Source organism: Mugil cephalus, chromosome 3 (genome assembly GCF_022458985.1).
Source record: "Mugil cephalus isolate CIBA_MC_2020 chromosome 3, CIBA_Mcephalus_1.1, whole genome shotgun sequence".
NCBI classification, from domain to species: Eukaryota; Metazoa; Chordata; class Actinopteri; order Mugiliformes; family Mugilidae; genus Mugil; species Mugil cephalus.
In genome coordinates this window covers 16,285,492-16,307,699 of record NC_061772.1, presented here as the reverse complement: position 1 = coordinate 16,307,699, position 22,208 = coordinate 16,285,492, and the positions used below count along the sequence as shown (strand labels likewise).

The following is a 22,208-nucleotide window of genomic DNA, read 5'->3' as shown; positions in this document are numbered from 1 at the left end:
CTGGAGAAAGGGGACACGTCAAAAGGTGAGATGCAGGGGTCGCGTTAAAGGGGTTCAAGTGTCTTTTTTGAGAGCGCATGACGCATTAAAAATGATGACATGACTTTCACAATCAAGGACTCGTGTTTAATTGACTGTGCTAATTTTTCAGTAATAAAACTGCGAGTGATTCTGTGGCACTGATCAGGTCAGCTCAAGTTTCCCTCCACTGAAGCAGCATTCAGATGACTCTCAAGAGGATTTGGTTGACTCATCAGAGTCTTATTCAAATAAATCAACTTGTCGCTGCTTGTTACAAACAAGTTTCCAGCAGAACATCATGGCATTGTGATAGTATCATCATCAGAACTAAGTGAATGCTTCCGAAGTCAAATTGTTATTCTAAGGAAAGAATAACAATAGTCAATTCATGGGTATAAGATTTCCAAGGGCACAGTGCATTACTCTCTAAAACATTTCATGGAAACTAAATCAGGCAAATAGCAGCCATGGTATGGAAGACTACGCCATCAGAATATCAATATATCAAGCTTTGTTCAGAGACAGAAAGAAATGCTTCTTGATCCAACATATACAACCTGCTGAATAAGGAAAAAGCGCTGTCCATTCAAGAGTCAGAGGGCCACCAACATCTCTAAACCACTTCTCCAGACGGGGGAACAAGACCAGATGCAAGGGTGGGCAAACACATAGCAGCCTTTCACAGTGGATGATGGAAAACAACACTGTGTGCTGATTTATTACAGTTTGAGATTAGTCACGGGAGGTTGTCTGTGAAAAGACAAATTCTGGGCAAGTTTTTTTCCTTGAGAGCTAGACACCTGCACTCAATCGACCCCGACCGACCGAAAGCCGCACTTCGTCCTGAGACAAGCTACACTTTCTGCTTTGCATACTGTGGAGAAGGAGTGACACCGCAGCAGGATAATGAGCCCAAACACACCTCAAAGCTTCGAAGAACTGCTTGAAGACCAAAGAAGGCCGAGGACTGCTGACTGTCGTCAACTTTCCACAACAGTCACCTGACCTAAACCACACACAGCCCAGGGGCACAGAGAAAGACGAACGCCACTGAAGAGAAGCTCTACGGATTACGCTGGGTTAACCGCTGGTTATCAGGTTTGAACAAATGTGCGTAGTCCATGCAGCTTTTGTGCACGCTGTCATAAAACATGACCTAGAGCTGCTTTTTCACTTCGAGGACGTAATGACACACAACCTGGATGTTATGTATAGTTACGGGTCAATAGGTTTCCAAAGTGGAAAAGGCCTTTGGCTGGCTGATGTAAATGTGATATATATGACTGAGTAGACGCTGTATAGAAAGTCAGATTGCATCACAATGAGTCAATGACAAATATATAATTTTAAATTATTTGAGTGTCAACCAATATCACAAACATGGTCAGACTTATAGTTAAAGCACCAAGACAGTAAGAAAAACGTGCCCATGCAGCACAGCTCTAGAGACATCCATGTACTTGATTGATCGCCATGAAATTTTGCATATATTAAGATCTTACACTTCTATAAGTACTTTGGTTTATGACCAATTACATTCTCATCAGACACAACTCTGTATGTGTTGTGGTAAAATGCTCCAATTTTAAATTAAGATGTATTGCCTGGCCAAACAAAAAGCTGCCACCACAATCAAAAAGTCACGCGCTAATATTTTGTTGGACCGCCTTTAGCTTTGATTACAGCAGGATTCAACGTGGCTATTGTTTCGATGTCACCAGATCTATTTCCATCCAGTGTTGCATTCATTTTTCACCAAGATCTTGTATTGATGATGGGAAAGTCTGACCACTGCACAAAACCTTCACCAGCACATCCCAAATATTCTCAGTGAGGTTAAGGTCTGGACTCTGTGGTGGCCAGTCCATGGTGCCTCATGCTCCACGAACCACTCTTTCACAATCTGAGCCTGACGAATCCTGGCGTTGTCATCTACTGATGGAATATCGTGGTCATTCAGTATATTCAGGTAGCCAGCTGACCTCATTCTCTGACCACATAATGTTGCATAATCTGTCTCTCTTTTTACCCTGATGCCCCATCGCTCTGGACCAGGGTAAATCTGGACTCATCAGACCACATGACCGTCTTCCATTGCTCCAGAGTCTAATCTTTATGCTTCCTAACAAATTGAAGCAATTTTTCCCAGTTAGACTCACTGATTAGTGGTTTTCTTAAGGCTACACAGCTGTTCAGTCCCAACCCCTTGATTTCTCTTTGCATTGTACGTATTAAACATAGCCCTGAGTTCTACTGTTGTTTTTCTGCGATTTGATTTCACCAAACATTTAACAGATCGCCGATCACAATCAATCAGGATTTCTTTCCGACCACATTTCTTCCTCAAAGACGATGGTTCTTCCAGTTTTTAATAATGCGTTGTGCAGGTCTTAACACAATTTTAGATGTTAGATATTTTGTCTGCTTGACGCATGCCCATGATGTGACCCTTCTCAACCAGACTAACACCTTTCCCACGACCAGGGGATGTGTCCTTCCATGTGATTGTTTAAGAAATGAACATCAATTATCCAACAGGAGACTTGTACCTATTTGCTTAGCGGCTACTTTTTTTGTTTTTGTTTTGGCCAGTCAGTGTAATATTCCCTCTTAATATCTGCACGTTAGCATGTAAATGTGAGACACAGCAGACTTGCAGTGTCGTCATTGCCCAGTTCCAAAGTTCTCCCAGACATGGAGATGATCTAACAGATTTTCCATACTTTTCCAAAGCTGTGTAGGGAATACTGCACTAGCTACAGATGTGACTGTGTGGGTGACCTCACTGTACCTAAATCAAACCTCATCAAATGTTCACTTTTTTTTGTAAAGATATTAAGAAAGTGTCGATATGCCTTTGTGTGAATTGAAAAATAAAATGATTGTGCTCTTTATCAGAATGATTTAAATAACAGTAAAGTTTGGGCTTCAAAAACTCCTCTTCCCTTTGTGTATATTCGTTTCCCTTTCTGGGAATTTACCCTCACTTTTTTAGCGACTACGTAGAAGGGATAGTTTCCATGGTGAATCGCAACAGTGGAAGCAAGCATTACTGCGTTTCCCACTGACTGAATGAAGTAATCCTTGCTGAATGGCAAACACATTGACGGTATCAATACTGAGGAATGTTGTGGCCTCTAAACAAGTACACATCTCCAATTAAGAAAAATATTCCCTCTTGCAGAGCCTGAATGCGATCAAAAAGATGCTCTAATAACAATTTTCAGGTGCAGATTTCTTTTTAAGTAGAGAAACATTGTACGTAGAAAAAAAACCTTGGCAACGGGCTCCAGCAAACAGGGAAAACATCATTTTAATCGAAGTGTTTTATGGCTTTATACATCGCTGTGAATATGAGCAGATTTTCTCTGTAAACAAACAGCGCTGCGGACATAGATCTGAGCTGACGTCCCACTCTGAAATGGCGGCCTTGTTGTTTGTATTTGATCCAGGAAAAATGAGAACGATAAAAAAGAGAGTGTATACAGTGGCTGATACAAATCAAGGGATGCATTTACATTTGGAAATGAGAAACACTGGGAAACAAATCCAGCAAGTGCTCACTTGAACTCAGGCAGAGAAAAATAAGACAGACATTTCAGTCAGGAACACCCTCTCACAATTACATTGATTGCACCGCTCTGTAAACACACAGTACAGACAGGCCTTAATTGAAAACATATGATGGGTATGAATTTACAAGAACCAAACCAAAATCCCTCCAGCATCCGCCCCCTCAAATGCTTGTGTTTGTGTACACTGTATGACGATGCCCTGTCTCAAATTTCTCCCAGTACACTCTCTAACCTCTGGACGCTGGATGTTGAGTGAGGCTAGCCAGGCCACTGTTGCTGCAAAGTTACCTCGACCACATCTATCGTCTCTGGGCTGCTAGTTGTGGGGCAAGCGGGTATAGCCGGCAGTGCCCTGGGGCGCAACAGACCCTCACTTAGGGGAACAGCCCTGGTCTAATCAGGCCGATCATAGCTGACCACATATGAAAGATGGGCCTGCCTACTGCCATGCCAATTACTGCCACTCACATGTGAGCCGGCGACAGGGGCACAGATTTTCCCAATCAAAGCCATCCATCCACCTGGACAGATCGGCGGCAGCAGCCACAGGCAGGAGGATGGTGCTGGGGTGGTGTCGCGGCCACAGTGGGTCACGGCACAGAGGCCGGAGACAGCCAAGTATAGCCAGACACTGCCATCCAGGCATTTGACTGCAGCATCCAGAATGCCTCATTCCCTTCAGGGCCAAGGGCAGCCTTAAATGATTAAAATACAAGCAGAAAGGTCAGCGCTCATCCGGGAATTCACTCAAAGCAGCCTCACCTCGCTCCTCTGTCTTCATACACCCTCGACAGAAAGAATGCTAACAACCCAAACACCAGCATGTTGTTGTCAGTATCTATGGAGACCGATCCCTCTCGCCAGCACACGTAGGAGATCAGGTGGTGGAGGAGGGAGAGGGGATGGGCGGGATAAAACGCCGACGCTGAACCGAGCAGATGGCTGAATGTCAGTTAAAAGGAAAGTGAGACATCAACGACCACGCTTTCCTTGTCACCAGCAATTACGCAGTAATTGTGTTTGAAATTCAATAAAAAAAAAACAAGATGGCAGGCTTTGTAAGGTCACGGCGGATGAAGGGAAAACGCGAGGGGAAGAGGGAGAGCAGGAGGGAACAGTCACAAAGACAGAGAGAGGGGAGAGAGGGAAAGAGCAAAAAGGAAAGTCTCAAAATCAGCTTGGCCAAGAAAGATCCATGAGGCAAAAAACAGCATCTGTCATTTTATCTGTGATGGCCGCTCGGAGGCATTATGTCATATGACATATCCATCGTACAGAACGTGCAGGGATACTTCGATACATCTCTTCAGACATTTGACTTGTTTGGAGCGGGGGACAGAGAGAAAAACACAGGGTGCAGGAAAGGACCTAAGGAGAGGAGAGGACAGGAGAGGAGAGGAGAGGCTTTGAAGCTCCTCTGCACGGCCTCTTTGGAGGCTCTGGTCTTCAGCGACATTCTGTTAACGTACATGATACATGGTTATTTTACACTATTTCACTCCCTGTGGTTTCCGGGGCACATGTGCATGCATAAAACAACTAATAGAGACAATCTGTGTGCTCTGTGTAGCTGACAGCTACGTATAATACAATATGGGTAAAATGCATTACACAACATATTGTGTTATACAAGTTTGCAAATAATTTCTTGCATTGGGACACAGCAATCAGTCAAATAGAGAAAATCAGTAATGCCTTGAGTACAAAAACACCAAATGATTCTCATAAACTATGTGCAACAGAGACATTAGTTTGTATAAGCAATGTTCACATGATAGATGTTGTCCATAACAAATATTACATAAAAAGCATGTTTCTTTACTTTAATCACGTCTCTTTAAGTTTGTGCCTCAGTTCGAGGCACAAATTGAGTTAGAGCTGCTGACACAGAACGCTGTGAGGGCAGATGTAGGCTGACATGTTTGGACGTTCATTCATTGTCATGACAATCAGAAAAAAATCCAGATATTTTACTAAAAGGACAAAGTCAGCAGGTCACACGATAATGTTCTCGGACGTCCGATGACCAGCGACGTTCACGTCAACCTTGAGAGAATTAAAATTATGTGTTTTTACTCTTTTTTTTTACTCCTTGTCTCAAATTGTGCAGTGGCAGCAGCAGCGTCTGTCGGCGTCTAGAGTCTGAATTTACATTCAGTCCTTTATTGTTTAAGAAAGGGAGAGGGGGTGGGGCAGCAGAGGCAGTGGGTTTCTTGCTGATCTGTGGCTTTGAACCCTGAGTGGCACCTGTGCCTTGATGCCGGAGCCAATATTGGATTTGGCCCAGGTCACACCTTAGGGCGGTGGGTTAATGGCCCACTTTGCCAGGCACACAGAGCCGCTCGGCCCTGCACAGTCCAACCTGCTGCCTCAGCACTCCACTCCTCTCAGCAGAAGTTGTAGACAGGGGCTGCATGGTGAGAAAGGCTGTACTGCACGTACCGGTATGTGACCAGCCAACATACGGTGTTAACCAGAACGGCGACATGGGAAGGAAAGCAGACACGGGCTAGCCCCTCGTTGGTTGAGAAACAGATAAGCTGTTCATGATGCAACATTACTGTATTGTTGTTATTACTTTGATGCTGAAAAATCCTTTAAAACTCTGATGTCTACGCTTCAGGCAAGGAGGACATATATAGCACAAGAGAGACAGAGTGTTGACAAGCTAAACAAAGAAATAAAGCAAAAGCTGAAGCAGGTGGTGTTTTTTAAAAGTGAAAGGATGGAAGTTAACAACAGGCACTATTCAAATATTGATGAATGTTGTTCCTGAGCTGGGCCACCAGGTCACCAGTCATGATTTGGTCCAGTTATACTGCTGCTGTAGAGCAGTTAGCGGGTATACGACTCAAAGTGTCTTCCTGACCGACAAACCAGCGTACGTGCTAGTCACTGAGAGAAAGACTCACAGATTTGCTGACAGACAGACTGGAGAACTAGCTGTTTGGCTGATGGCCTGACTGACTCACTGACTGACTGACTAATTTACGGACTGAAGGACTGACTGACTGACTGCCTGGTTGACTGACTGTATGCCAGGAAGCAAAGCTTTCCCACATGTTCTTCTCCATGCCGCATTTCAGTCGGGGAACGCAGCTTCACAGTGTTTACAGTGCACAGCCCAGCCGTGGGAGTGCAGCCCCGCTTCATCTCCGCACTCGGCCCGAAACGCCTCTCCTACGGCCGCCATTAATCAGCAACAGAGACTTTCTCTCTCCCTCTCTCGCCTCCCCTTCTTCTCGCTCCTCTACGCCCACAGACATGCTGGATGAGGCCATTTTGAAAGAGTTAACAGATGTCGGCTGATTTGCCCCGGGCTTTCTGACATTGCCCAAGTGATGTATTTGATGTGGAGTTTATTCAGCTCTAATAAACGTATAAAGAATTAGAATAATAATTCACAGATGTACATACCCAGATTATATGCCGGAGCCCCTCTTTGAAGCAGACAAGGCAGCCAAGATTAACAGAACCAGGGGAAAGGATGAAAAGAGTTTTGGTTCAGTCAACCAATAATCACCGGGGTCAGAACTGACTAATACCACAGCTTTATGTTCATGCACCGACGCAGATGGCCTTTGTTCCGAACACAGGTTCCTTTTCTGTGGAAAAGCCAAAACAGGATGCTACTAGTCACCGTGTTTTCAAAAACAGAGGTGAGCGAAGCATGTTTGCTTTATCTGGTATGATCCGTCTCAAACAGGCTTTCGCTAATTTGTCATTTTGTTAACAGCAGAAAGAAAAACTGAGAGAATAAAGGGGGGGGGGGGGGGGGGTACAAAGGCATGGGAGTGAGGTCTAGCATTGTGATCATGGCAAAAAAAATGAGGGAATTACTTTCAAAACAAACAACTTCCATTTGCTTCACAACTAAGCAACAACAAATCTCAAAAATGGCCAGTTTCAGAGCATCTTAATACCCACATAAACCATAAAAACAGCTACACAGCTCCATGGCAATGCATAGCAACCGTGCAGAATTTCAGTCAAGGAGAAAGAAGGCAAAAAAACACCTTATTACTTCTAACTCCTGCAAGCCATTTTGGTCTCCAAAGGTTTTAGAGCGCCGCAGGCCATGTGTCTGCAGTGTTTCGGGAAATGACTTGCCTTCGCACGAACACTGCTATGTTCTGCAGCACTGCTGCCCCCAGCATCCCCGCTCAATTTCTGTTTAACCCCTTCCTGCCTTCCCTCACACTGACTCACTGCAACAGAGAGCTCACACCCAGCACAATACTGTCACATTGTTCAGCCTCCCACAAACCAAGGCAAATCAGACCAGCTTTTTCACGAGCTAACACATTAAGTCCACGTCTAATTTGGCTACTTAAGCATGTGATGGCTCTTAACGAACGCGGGTGCATGAAGGGGCGCAAGGTTACATGAAGAAGATGAAGAAGAAAAGCCCCTGCTTCATTCCACTTGATCTACTACAATGTGCGACACAGTTTGCACACTTGAGTGTGTATCAACGGTGGATTAAATCTGCAAACTCGTTGACACAACACATAATTAAAACATCTTGCTTGAGGTCAGGAATTTTCTAATTAGTAGTGTACTGACAAAGCTGCAATTCCATTGCCCTGAGTTTCAAAGTCCACAGGTTACTGCTAAGATGAAAGCCGACCCTGGAGCACTGTTCTGCAGGGCTGCTCATACAATTCCTCAGAAGACAGTCACAGGGTCACCAAGCTAAACAGTCTGCAGCACCCGGAACCTTGCTTCCAAACAAAGAACTTCAAACTTTCCTGCCTGGAAACACAATCTCGCTTTTGTTTCTCCTCTCTCTTTCTTTTCAACCTGAGAGAAACAAAAGATTGTGTGAAGGCAACCAGAGGAAGAAACCATAACAATGTTTTTAATCTGTTTAATTAAAATGCTCTAAGCCTGGCCAGCTGAAGAACTTGTTAAATACTACAAAGGATTTATTAGGTGGGTCTTTGTAGCTTAACTTTGCAACACCATTTAGGATTTGGGGTGATAACATTTTTCTTTACTATATTGCCAACTATTACCTATTAGAGGGAAATACTGTCCACAATCAGAATAGGAAAGCGGTTGAACAACAGCTAATATATCAACAATTCAGTTGATGATGTTTGTTGATGTTCAGTTACTCAATTACATTCATTTGTCTGAAGATGATCAATGATCCACCAAGCAGCGTGTCCCGTGTTTTTTGTCTTCAACAGAGAGAGCAGCGGCATCAAGAAACAGCTAACGGCTTGCCTGATAACCCGGACAATTAACAACGGCCAAGTATCTTTGGCTACATAAAGTGTCAGAAGTAGAACTTTTTCAACATTAAATATTCAAGGCGTTTCATATATAAAATGAACCCAATTAGAGTTAAAATAGGAGAAGTGTAATGAGTCTCTAGTCAGAATGCTTGTCTTCAGAACTACTCGCTAATGAGCCCTTGTTGGTTTTATACACTTTACTTTCAATGGTGTGGCGCTGTCATTTCTGCTGGTTTTTAATTTTTAATTCAAGTTGAATGAGAGGGTGGTGACTGTGTTAATAATCAAGGCACCAGGGTGTTTTGCAGCCGATGGATTGCTGGGAGAAGTTGCCAAATGAGGCTTCTGGTCCACGCTTTGATGTCTTTGCGAAACGTTTCAAATAGGAACAACCAGTTAACAAAAGCTTATCAGTTCGGAGTGGTATCGAAACATGAATGACCACACAAAGGAAAACGCATCCTGCAAATGCCCTAATTAGAGGAAGCAATAGGTCCAACAACACAGCATGGTGCCGAATAACACAGAAACCAAGCACAGTAACAGACACCGACTTGAGATTAAGACAGCGAAAAGCAGCGAGACGGATCCCACTGTTAAGCAGACATGTGCTGTATGCTGAACTGTCAGTCTTAAATCCTCACATGAGCAGTGACACATTTCTCTTACAGAAAAAAAAGGAATGCACCAAGGGGCCACAGAAGATATGCAGATGGAGGAGATTAGAAAGCACATTTACGACAGAGTTTCACACCATGCATTGGCCCTTGATCTAAAATTGACATTAATGGGGCCATTTTTGACATCATTTAGCCATCACAGGCTCAGCTCCACTGCCGCTGACACCGGTCCCCATGCACCCACTGTGGCGCCTGCTAAGTACGAGGAGCAGGAAAAACAGCTGTCTGAAGAGCAGGTCTGATTAAAATCCAGGCTCTTCTGGGGAAAAGAGTTAAGTTTCATGTTTTATATAGATGTCCCTGAAAGACGAGCGCAAAACTTTAATAGAGTGTCTCTGTGAACATCCGTGACCCCAAGAGTCGTGGTCTTTATATCCAACGCGCTGCTAGGGTGAGCCCCTGACAGTTTTGAAAGTTATTCAGACACAATCGTCTCCACCATTGTGTGGCTTTATGGTTACAATATGATTTATGTGTGCAACTGCAATTTTAATGTAAATAGCCTACTTATACTATTTCTTCTACTAGTTCTGCAGATAAGCAGTCGTGATTCACAATGTCCACGCTTGACACTTTGCTGTCAAAATTAAAATCAACCCAAATATGTGATTGTGTTGGGGTTGTTTAAAAATGGCGTGCAGCATTGCAAAATAAAATTTGGACTCAGTTGAGGAGTAACTCATTACGGTTTCGCTGGCACTTTCCTGGAGGCCTCATTGTCCCATCAGATCCCTCTTCCCCAAGCCCAGAGGGCTTCCTTCCTACCTGCGCAGCATTTTGGCAACCTGCTTTATTATACCACATACAACATTTTCCAAGGAGCTGTGTGTGCGTGTGTGTGTATAGTGCTTATCTACATATTGACTTGGTTTAAATCCACACCCTTGTCTGCCATAATAATTACACATGTTGTAAAAGGAAGTGCTCAATTCTTCCTGTACCTGAGGCGGGCAGCTGGAGGAGTTGCCCATCGGCGCCCAGCAAACACACCTCCGGCGCTGCCTCGTATCCAAACAGCTTCAGCATACACCCAGAGCCATTGCCTTCCATGGCGTAATGGCGCCTTTCTATTAGATTCCAACTGAACAGAATACGCCAATTCAAGCACGGGTAAATGAGTTTCAAAGCACAGCAGGAACAAAGCAGTTGGGATAGGTCGAACAGGTAATAAAGACAGCAGGGCTCTGTTTTATGGCTGTCAACGAGTCAGACCACACACGCATAACTGTACACACCCCATTTCAAACACATAGACAAACACAAAATAATGTAGTGTGTGGTGACACAGGAGGTGTGTGTGTGTATATATACACATATATACTTCTTCCAGAAGCACATTTTTGAGGTCAGACACTGATGTTGGACAAGAAGGCCTGATATTCATCTAATTCATCCTAAAGGTGTTAAATCGGGTTGAGGTCAGGACTCTGTGAAGGCCACCGTGCTTTGTGTGCTGGTGCACAGTCACGTTGGAACAAAAAAGTGCCACCCCCAAACTGTTCCCACAAAGTTGGGAGAAAGGAACTGTCTAAAATCTCTTGGTTTGCTGAAGCATTCAGTGTTCCTTTTACTGGAACTAAGGGGTGGATCCCAGCTCCTGAAAAACAACCGCACACCATAATCCCCCCTCCACCAAACTTTACACTTGGCACAGTGCAGTGAGACAAGCGCCGTTGTCCCGGCAACTGCCAAACCCAGATTAATCCATCAGGTTGCCAGATGGAAAAGCGCGATTGGTCACTCCAGAGAACGTGTCTCCACTGCATCCGACGCTTTGCTTTGCACATATCGTGGCTTGGATGTAGCTGCTCGGCCATGGAAACCCAGTCCGTGAAGCTCTCTACGCACTGTTCTTCAGCTAATCTGAAGGCCACGTGAAGTTTGGAGTGTACAAATGTTTGTAGAAGCAGTCTGCATGCCCAGACTGGGAGTGTTTATGGAAGTGATTGAAACACCTGAATTCAGTTATTGGGATGGGTGAGTCAATACTTTTGGCAATATACTGTATATATAAATATATATGATCTGAAGAAATAGTCCAAACGGCCTGGCATGTCTTTTTCAGTCAAACCACATTGCTCCTTTCTGAGAATTGCCGTGACATGTAATCAGATCGCTGATGTGGGTGATAGAGGCCACATCTAGCTATTCACAACTCCAGTGGAGGGTGTTCATTAGTCCAACAAATACATAATTTATGCAGTCTAAAAAATACATGTGATCATGAATCAAAATGGGAATGGGAGACATAGAAACACAGAAGTTCCCTGTTGATGCCAATTCTTTGTTTCAAGAAGGCAAACTGAGGTCAAGTGTTGCCAAACAAGCTTAGCCGTAACATCGCTGTTCAGCTGCACCGAAGACAAATCAGAGCCAGGTCTGGTGACATTCCTCTTCAACAACTTCCTCTGCAAGTGTATAGCAGGGTGTCACGTAAATGCCTTTTTTTTTCCAGATGAGTATGTTAAGAGATATTGAGGCAACTTGGGAGACAGTTGGTAAGACTGCATACTAACTGACAGGAACAACACATCACTGCCAGAAACGCGAGCAGGCACAAAAGACTGCGCAGGAGCCAGCAGCCTTTATCCTCTCTCCATTCAGGACTGATAACATCCGTGTGTATGGTGATGTCTGAATTCTGCTGAGATTATTTGTCAAAAATGCCTGAATTTCACAGTTAATTGGCCTCCCTAATTAGCACAGGATGTCTAATTCCCATTGCAGTCAGTGTGCTAAATGGTAAAGCTTTAGCAAGCGGATACCATTCCTTTCGTTTGAGCAGAGAGAGTCCCTGTGCAAGGCAAGGCAAGCTACACTGTACATTACACACTCAATGATCGATTCTAAATCTTAATTAGGGTAAACGACAAACAAGCAAGGGGACTTAATGAACTGTGTACCTTGTCAAACAGCTGGCTGATTATATTTATTGAGATATATGTTAAATTTAATGATTTGGGCAATTAACTGTCGACCCCCTCTGTAATCTCTGAGGGACATAAAGGGGCCAGGGAGGCGAGTTACCAGGGCCACGGTCCTAATGGAAAGCAGCTGACAAATATTTGTCATCCCCAGAGAGCTGAAGGAGGCATCAGTGACTCCGAGGACCTTGAGCTCAGAAATAAAGATGTCATACAAATTTCACTCCCTCGTGTGCTTCATTCGCAGTCGCATCCACTCCCGGTTAACACGGCTCCGACGGTGGAATAACGCATGTTTCAGGCAGTCGCAGCTTTGCTGGGACCTCATTTCATTTAATGATCTGAAATGTTCTGCAAAAACAATAGAGGGAGAAACATAACAAAAAAATATCTAAAAGTGGGCACAGTCTTTATTATCAGCATCGTTTTTTTTTTTTTTTTTTCACGGCCATCCATTTCTAACTTTTTTTTCTAAATTGGTCAAATGGAAAGCAGTGAAAAGCGAGGAAAAAAAATTACGCTGAGCCGAAAAGTGCGACTTGGATTTAATATTTTATAATTGCCAAGGGACATTCTAAGATCAATGAATTTTTGCCCGGGACGCACATCAGAAAGAGATGTACTTCAGTCTTTTTAGGGAACATTGGTCTATTTAATTCCAGTGTCTGATGCATGTGAAATATGCCTTCCATGGCCTCCTTCTTCTTCCCCGGGCACTGCTGCAGGCAGACATTACCACTTTTAATGGGCCGCCATGAGAAGAGGCAAGTCAGCCAATAACCCATCCTCACTAATGGATCGCATTGTTTGTTCTCTTTCACCATTTTCTGAAGCTAATTTTAGACGTTCTGTTTTCCCCCGTTAAAAGACAAAATAGAGGACACTGCAACACAACAATGGTGTAACAAAAACAATGAAACAAATGATCCTCAGAATGAAGGACAAGAACAGAACTGTAATAGATGCTATATTCATTTGCATGGATCATCTCTGTAATGTAAAGTAGCTGGTGGTTGGTCTGGGTTATGAGGGGTAGCTCATGTGTAACTGGGAGTCAAAACAAGGTCTGTCCCAGTGGGATGCTAAGAGAAAAAAGCACTTTTAGATTTGGCAGTAAACGACTCAGAGAGTTGAATTGAACAGCAGTGGCTTTTAGGGTTAGGAGTGATCAACTCTTTCTTTTGTTGATCAGTGATCACTGACCCAGTCAAGGATACATTCACTTGTCATGATTTTATTTTCACCTCAATAGTCCACTGTATCCCTCTGTCTAATTTAAACATGAACATTAAATATGAAGCTTTAAGTTTTTTTTTCAGAGCATTTACACCTGACAATACAGATAATACACGTCCACGTACTTCGTAATACAGCATTTCTACAATTAAAATCACCACAAGTGCAAAGCACCGACCATACCCTGCTGTAACTGATGTGGAAGCCGAGAAAACTGCTCTGTTTGCAGCGTGACGCGCTGGGGAGTAAAATCCACATCAATCCGCAGCACTGTTAAGTTGATGAGACACTGGACAGACACTGCTGGTCTAAATGTCTGTCAGTTAACATGCGGTGAAGCCACAGATTTAAATGTTTAGTAACATGCTGTTAATGTGCTTTTTCATGAAGTCATTCACCAAATGGTAAGACACTGGAATCTCATATATGGACTTCAGGAGGCACCAAAATCCACAGAAATACTACATATATATATTAGAATGATCAGTAAGAGCAATGTGGTTTATCTCTGGACATATTATCGTGCACAACCAGCATTAGCCTGAAATCTGCATCAAACTGATTGTGTAAAATTAGTAGTTCTTCACCGCTCTTCTTGACAATTTAACAGAAAATGGATTTCAAACTGCCTTATTTGTATTTGTTGTATAGTGTGAAATAAGTTTAACAAAGTGCAATTACAAGTACAAAGCACTGTACTTCATCCCTGATACCAGTATTAGTCACTGGTGCTTTTACCATTTACATTCCTGTCACAATTAAATTGTGTCACGTGGAGTGATAATATATTTTTCATTAACACAATTAATTAAAAAGACAATGTGTTTTTTTTTTTTTTTTTTATCATGTGCTCTATTCAACATTCAAATTCTTAAACATTAACAGACGGTGGCACAAACGCATGCAACTGTTAACCTTTTATTATCATTGTGAAGTATTATTAAATACAAAAACAACTACGTGTGAATGTATTTGTTTACAACAACACAATGGAAACCGCAAACTGCTAGAGATCAGCTGTAATGCAGTGAATGTAAAGATGGTGCTCAGTTATTTAGCACTGAGTGTTAAGCAGTGAGGAGGTGCTAACAGGGTGGATGTAAACCTTCAGAATGAAAAGTCCTGAATCAGATCATAAATTCAAACTTTTCTCTATGTTAGCATTTCTGCCATCTCCCTGTAGCATTTTGCCTACTCAATACATATCACTACCACCACCCCTCCTCACCTCTTTCTCTCGCCCCCCTACCGGCGTCTACTGAACGATCTTTTCTAGCGTTTCCGTCTGTCTTTCCCTGGGATCAAACCTTGACAGCTGACAATGGAGCTGGCATAAAACTTGTAGTCAAAGGAAAACAAACTTAAATACACAGCGACAATAAAATGCTTCCTTGTAACGCCGGAGTTGTGCTGCACAGAGCAATCACAGTTAAATCAGCATCGCAGGAGGTCCTATAAATAACGACAGTAAGTCACACAAAGGCACAGGAGTTTCTTAAGTGAGCCATAAAGGAAAGAACCCTCTGGTCTCTCCGGGGCTCCGCCATGTAAGTTTCAGAGGCTCGGTGTTGACAACTTCATTAGAGGCTCTTGCATTTGAAAATTCTCGAGTCGTTCCACAACACTATTACTCGTTAAAAGCAAGAAACTGGAGGCCCAGAGTTTCCATCTCCTAAAGGATGGAGGAAACACATCCAGTCACACATTGGCAAAAAAAAAACAGTGATTGAGGCGTTTTCTCTGCCTATGCCTATGAGTGGTAAAGGCGTAGGATGAGGAGAGTGGGTATGCACAGTGCGGTATAGCACAGCATGGGGCCCACGGTGCTAGGCTGTCCCCATGTCCCTGGCCAGCAGGCTAGCTAGAGAGCCAGCCGCTATCGGTCCGCCTCCATAGCAGCGAGGCGGAGAGGGGGGAGAAAAAAAATGCAGCAAATTTCATTCTTCAGAAATTTAATTATATCAAGATTAACAAGGGAGGTAATTAATTTCTTTAAGATGGGTATCTTAAAAGTGCCCGAGGCTTAACTTTGTTGTCAAAACTGTATATTTAACCATTATTTCAGGGCAAAGTTTTAAAGGCAGAAATGAGGGGGATCACCACTTTGCCATGAATATGGATGTATAGGAGGTTCTTATCTCAATAAGGAGATCACTGTGTTAACACTGCATTGTACAGTTATGTACATGTATAAATGTATGGCACATTTAGGATTTATCTAAAGAAGATGCAACACGAATGGTCCACATCAGCTTCCTTTAAAAATAAACTGAATATATAAATATGCAAAGAAGGCCTGAATAATAATAATCTCATGAGTGTATATTTTTTAATTTTTAGCTTGAACCGAACTACTTCATTGTTGTGACATGGGAGTTATCTGCTATGTGGACTGAGAGGCCTTGCAGAACTCCAATCAGCGATTCATTTTTTGAGAGAATTAAATTTTTATAACGTGCTCCTTAAGATCAGGGTGTTTAAATTACACGACAGAACCAAAAGTGAGCCCCAATCCTTTCCCCAGAAGTTACATTTCTAAATGAGATGACGCATTTCCCATTTAAAAGCAAGCATAAAAATTTTTTAAAAAAAGAGTTTACAAATTCTCTCAAAAGTATAAAAATCCTTTGTAAACAAATTGGAGAAACATCAGTCTAAGTCACACAGACAACTGACTGGAGGACAGAGACCGAGAAACAAACACTCTACTCAGAGAGCCTCTTAAATGCAGCTACACTGAAGTCTTGCGTCAGTTTGATCCTGTTCAAGAGGATGATGGAAGAGACCATGAAGGAGATAAACTGTCTTGCACGCTACCCATTATCTATATTAGAAAATGCTAATGCTAGCAGCTAGCGGCAAGTCTCATACTGTATGTATGGCAAAACTGGTGGAATAGTTACGGGTCCAGACTGTTGTTATATGGTGCGCAGACATGCATATTTTGCTAAAAACTGCATGTCGCCTTTATTCCCATCATATGGCTGACAATTTTGTTTTTCAACGCAGAATTACTCGATAAAACTTGATAAAGATACGATCAGTGCCATAAGGAGCAATCTTCCTATAGCACCTGTAGCAGGTAAAAGTTTTTACTTATTCAACACACATCAGATGGACATTCACGGTCCCCAGAGGATAAAGCCTACTGAGTTTGGTTCAACTGTTTCTGCCATTCACAGGTTATAAATTGTACCTCATACTCTCCCGTGCTAATGGTAGATGCATTAGCAACGCTAGAATTCTGTGTTAAAACTAAGATGGTGAAAATGATCACCATTGTCATTGTGGGTTAATATTATCACTGTGAGCAAAATCAGAGAAAGAATTTCCAGATGAATGATCAATAAAGAAGTAATTGTATTCTGTACGCAGTGTCCTTTTCATGTAACGTGTGTTATGTTGAGTGTGTCAGTTTTAAAAGAAAAAAAAACACAGTAGAATTAATATTTTTAATTTTAAGAAAACAGTAATTGATCAACATTCTCTTGCTAATGCTGTAGATTCCTTGTGTATGAGTTAACCCATGATACCTAGTGGTGGGCACCACAGTGCTCTGCATTGCGTACAGAGGAAGATAAATTTGGCAAAGTGCACTGTTTTAAAGCTCTAAGAACGTGTGGCATCCAGCCAAGGAACCCCTGTAACCATTGTGAAGACTCAACCTCTGTCTCCTCTCTGTCCTCACTGGAAATACAGAATTGCCTTGAGACACGAAGTCAAACTAACATTGCAATCTTCTTGACATTATGAAACCAATAGCAGCCTCTCTGTGCCCTCTTTAATCATATTTATGTAGTAGAGAAGGGGAAACCCACATAGGAATCCTTATGCTTCATTACATCCCGAGATAAGTCATGCTAAAGGCATCGCGTTCTACTTCAGATCCCAACTTGAATTATTTTAGAGGTGAATTAAAACAAAGAAAAAGCAACAGTTAATCAGGGGTTAATGTCAGTGCACTCAACGGATTTAACAGAAGCCTCCACATGGTTAAGAGCAAAAGTGGAGGTCCAGCTGTTTAAGAAAACCAAGAGAGGCTAAGCTAGCTGCCTTTTCCATTAAAACCAACCACTGTGTGTGTGTGTGTGTGTGTGGTTTGGCCACGGAGAGAAGAAAGGAGAAAGCAGGAAAAGCAGGGATGCTCTTGTAGCACAATACAGAAGCAAGCTGTAGTGAGTACAGCACGTTCGCTCATTACTGCCACCACTTCTTTTGCACCAGCAAGCTCGCATGACTTTTTAACCAGATACTAACCCCAACAGACTCTGGCCAGAGATTTGGGGTGGTGGTGGGGGGGTGAGATGGAAAGGAAAAAGAGATGACGAGGAGGAGCGAGTGTTTCCCCTTCATGCTGTCCCTTCTACTAGCATTCAGCTGGCCTGTCTCCTCCTTAACCAAACAGCCTGGTTGGTCCTAGTCCTCTGAGTCCTTACGCCGCCCCTCCAGCTCCGGAACCCTTGTACTCTGTGAGTTTCCTGTTTGTCTGGTTGAAGACCTGGCCATTTTACTCCCAGGCGGCACATTGGGGAGGGACGCAGGAGGAGGAGGAGGAGGAGGAGGAGGAGGAGGAGGAGTATGCGAAGGAGAAAAGCACAAGAGAGAAGGACAGAGGGGAGGTTGGCGGGGAGAAGGCAAAGGGAGAGACACTGAACACTCCCGAGTTGGGATTGATTTACTTCATTAACCGAGATTACAAGTTTAACTTACAAACCAGAGGTCAAAATTTCTCATTAACAAGGGGACCGTGGAGAACCTCAGGGCTTAGAGACCACTCTTATTACTGACTACACATTTCAATCTGTCTTTGATGTTCCATGTCTGCCTTTCTACCCCCACTTTCCCCCTCCTATTTTTTGGCAGCGAGGTTGATTTTAATTGTAGCTATAGAACAGAGCATAGTTTGCCTGTAAGCCAGCCTCCACATCTGTAGTGAGTGCAGCTTTAGTGATATTGGGTGCAGTCCATAGCTTGGGGCTAATTTTAATGGTCCCCCCCCCCCCCCCCCCCCCCTCCCCTCCTTCATTGGAGACTCAGATTGTTTTCCACGTGATTCCTGTTAATTTAGCTGGAGGAAAGGGCATCAGTTTTCCTTGTGCTTTTCCCCCCTCTCTCCCCATGCCTCTCACTCTATTGCCTCACTCCTTCTTTCTGATCTACAGCCTCAAAGAAAGAAGGTGAAATGAATTCAAATGGAAAAATAGACGAAGCTCACTATTAAATCGCTCGCCTACCTTTGTCCCTCGCATTGCGCCTGGTCGAGACAGATAGGAGAACGCCAGTGTGGCTGCACAAACTGGGGCAATTTAGCTGCTATTGTTGCCTTTTTGACGTCAACAAACAAAGCTCTCCCTTTGATGTGATAAATGGCCTAAGTGCCTGGATGATAACTGCGAGCCCGTAAATGTGTCAAGGATGTTTTCAGAGCTCCGAGCGTGTTTAACACTGCAGGACACGTCGGGAGAACCTGTAACGCCAACCTAAGATGTTAGAGGAGAGGAGCCTTCCGCCGCCTCTCTGTAAAAGCCAGCAAAACAGATCCGGCGGATTGGAGGACAGACGACCACAACATGCAAAAATCAATGGGGGGAAATGAAACAGTAAAGTGTTCAAATCATGTTAAATGTTGTGAAGGGGCAGGCTACAGTGGGTGTGATGGAATAATCATTGTGAATAAAACTCTATTTGACAGTCTGTCTCCCAGCTCTGATTCACTGAGCTGCAATCCAGCATCACCCTTCATGCATTCAATTTATAAATATTTGCCACGGCTGGAAAAGCTGTACCTGTGTCTAAACAGGCACCGCGTGAAATACTTAACGGACGAGCTGCACAATCCCACCAGAGAATTAAAGAAAATATCATCTAGCAGCATAAATTTTATTTATGTTTTACACTTTAGAGGCTAAAAAGGAACCATATACACTTGGAAATAAAGCATCCAGTAAATCTAAACTTCTCAATCAGGCACTGCACTAGTATTACTGGTAGCGTTATTGGTGGAGCAGTGGTACTAGCTACATGTTGAAGCTGATATCTTGAGGGCAAAGATAATATTGTGGCCTTTCTTCACATCGCCATCCACCTTCAATTGCCCTTCTTCACTGCACCTTGCCCCCTCCCCACCCACCCCACCCCCCTTGAACTTTTGTGCTGAACTTGTGAAACCTGTGTGTGCTCGTTTCAAGGAGTGCTGCAGCCTGTGTGTGCCTGCGCGGCCCCTGCCTGCGCGAAGTGACCAACCGCCGGGGCCACGGCGGCCCCCCTCACAGCAAGCCAGCCAGCAGCCCCAGCCATTGGCTCCTTGGAACTAATCCACCCCGAGGAGCCCTGTAAGACCCCCTTTGTTCCCTCCTGCAGACTAGATCAGGCTGGAGACAGACACTCCAGTCTTGACTGGCTATCAGTTTCACAGCCCGTGGCAATCCACATCCAGGCACAGGCCCAAGTCCAGGCGAGCCACCATCAAATTAAAGGTGGGTGAATGAAGCAAAATGTGTCACCTGAATTCCGTCACAGTCCGAGCTGGGTGGAAAGGTCTGACGAGGCAAGGAACAAGCAGCGGGGAAGGAAGAGGAGGATTTCAACAGGAGCTCTGCATCTCAGAAAACAGAGCAGGATCTCAACAAGGCCATTATCTGGCTCCTAATTTGAGCTCTGGCACAGCACTGAAGGGCTGCCTTTGTCTGGGATTAATGCGGAAAGCTCAGGATGCGATGTCAGAGGGAAATAATCAGCGTGGGCCCTTCATAACGTTGGCTGCTTGTGCTCCTGGCCAGGGCCCCCCGGCTCATTTCTGTGGAGATGAAATCTATGACAAGCCCCTCAGTGAAGCTAAGAGCAGGCAACAGTCCAGTAACACCCACAGGCCTCCAGGCATCCTGTGACCCCCTTAGAAAAGTCACATTCACTTTGCTCTGGAGAAGGGAAAGAGAACGCCGCGGGCGCTTCCAGCCCATGTGAAATGAAGAAATGTGAGGAGGTGAAAACGAAGTGAAAATAAGTTAAGATTCCTCCTCCGCCCCCTCTGCAATCACTCCAGAGGAGGCGCGCACTGTGACTTCACTTCATTATGCCTTCTAATTAAACATATACAGGACATGAAAAAAAGAAAGAGGAAGAGGAGGAAAAGAGGAGAAAAAGACAACAACTCCACGATGTATATTCATGTTTATGTCGTGTAAGTGCATTTGGGAAAGCAGTACGAGGAAGCAGCTTTTTTTTGCAGAAGGTCGTGGGCTAATACCCATCAGGGTAAAACATTCTGAAAGAGGTTGGCAGTGTACTCAAGGACCAGAAGTAATGCTTTTATTTTGTTATTTATGCTTTTTTACCGGGTGCATTACTATGCTCCTCTGCAGCATACTGCTGCTAAGCGAAGGATGTGAAGATGCAACGCGATAAGCAGGTTATTAAAATGACCAATTGACATTCAAAATTCAGGCTTATTTTAGACTCATCATATTTACAGATGAATATGTGGAATTTAAATGTTTTTTCCTGCTGCCCAAAGGGAAATGCGACTCGGTGAAGCAACTGTGCATGACTTCATGTATAACACTGTGTCAGAGAAGTATGATACTGAAGTCATTGCTTATGGAACCTCTAACAGGACATTATTATTATTATTTTTTTTTTAAATAACACAGTTGAGTTTAATTAAAAACATACTAGGAGTGTCGCATGGAAGTATGTCACCATGCTCCCTGGAACATACATAGACATTACCTTACATCTTAGCTTGGAGAATCAAACTTTGTTGAAGCAACAAGGGAATGTGCGATATTAAGAATACAACTGCTCTCAGAGCTATAATCACAGGTAAAGGGAGACGCACCCATCTCGAAAACATCCATCAGACCCTGATATATGACGCGTCATGACAGTTATTGTAATATTTTTTTCTCACTATATTTAAAGTCAAAGTATATGCTTTGTATTATCTAATCCATTGTATGAACAGCTCCAAATCCATATCTTTTGGATCTTTAATCTGTCAGTTGAATAATTTGCTATTTGCATCTTTAGTTTTTGATTGTAATGTATTCTCCACGACTGGTTGCTGTTCTCAAATGTAAGATAAAAAAACTTGAATCCTACTACAACTCTAAGTTAACAAATCATTTTACTTATGTATTTATTTACTTTTACAAATGAAGTGTGACATACATGATGGTTCGTACGACTCCGTCGCTGTTACTGTCGCCATATGAAGCCCCACCCAAACGACTGTAGTCAGTTCCCAACACAGTGAGATCAGCTCAACATTTCCCCGCATAAAGTTTATGGGATTGGGGGATATTTGGGCCGGCTTCCAGGCTGGTAACATGCAGTTAATAATAATCACACACTGCCTCTGTGTGTAGGTGGTTAGTGAAATTTGAACATCTTTGCTATTGGAGTGCTTTTTTTTAAAATTTTCATTTCTACAATCACCCCGGAGCCTTAGGTGTAAGGTTATGTGTTCTTGATACTGTATGCAAAACATACAGCATCTGTTCAGTATAAACGTGAAATCAAAGTGAGTGT

General features: G+C 43.3%; 1 protein-coding gene across 5 annotated transcripts in view; it reads right to left on the bottom strand.

The window, feature by feature from the left end:
- Positions 1–22,208, bottom strand: part of LOC125005146 (transcription initiation factor TFIID subunit 4-like) — an 87,572-nt gene that overhangs the window by 6,000 nt on the left and 59,364 nt on the right. The window lies entirely within an intron of this gene.